Genomic DNA, 483 nt, shown 5'->3' on the forward strand with positions numbered 1-483 from the left:
GTAAAGCCCTGACACCGAGGTGTCTTTAATTCTAGAATTTTCTATCCTCTCCTCTATCCAACTACCCTAACAGCTTAATAACTGACATTCCCAGTAACTCCCCTGGGCTCCCTCTCCTTTTCTGGCCTTAGGAATGCCAAGCTTGCTGAGCAATACTGTTTGCAAAGCCACCGGCTCTCTCGGGGGTGGATTTCCCCCAGCCGCTATTCCTGATCTCCCCCCACACCTCGGAGAATCTCCCCCCTTGCTGCCCGGCTGACCCTCCCCCGGGTCCATTCCCCTGCAAGTCCCTCGCGGGCCATCACCAACCACCTTTGGTTGGCCCAACTTCCCGGGACACCCCAACGACTGCTCTCGCCCCCGTCCGGTGGTTTAGAAATTTGCACTGGGCAGTGACGTCACAAGGGAGGCGGGCCCCCACTCCCCGCGCACCAATGGTGCGGCCGCGGCGGGCCTCTTCTTTCCCAGCCATTGGTGGCTGCG

The sequence above is a fragment of the Fukomys damarensis genome, unplaced genomic scaffold (assembly GCF_012274545.1).
Source record: "Fukomys damarensis isolate Sample0158 unplaced genomic scaffold, DMR_v1.0_HiC HiC_scaffold_18, whole genome shotgun sequence".
NCBI classification, from domain to species: Eukaryota; Metazoa; Chordata; class Mammalia; order Rodentia; family Bathyergidae; genus Fukomys; species Fukomys damarensis.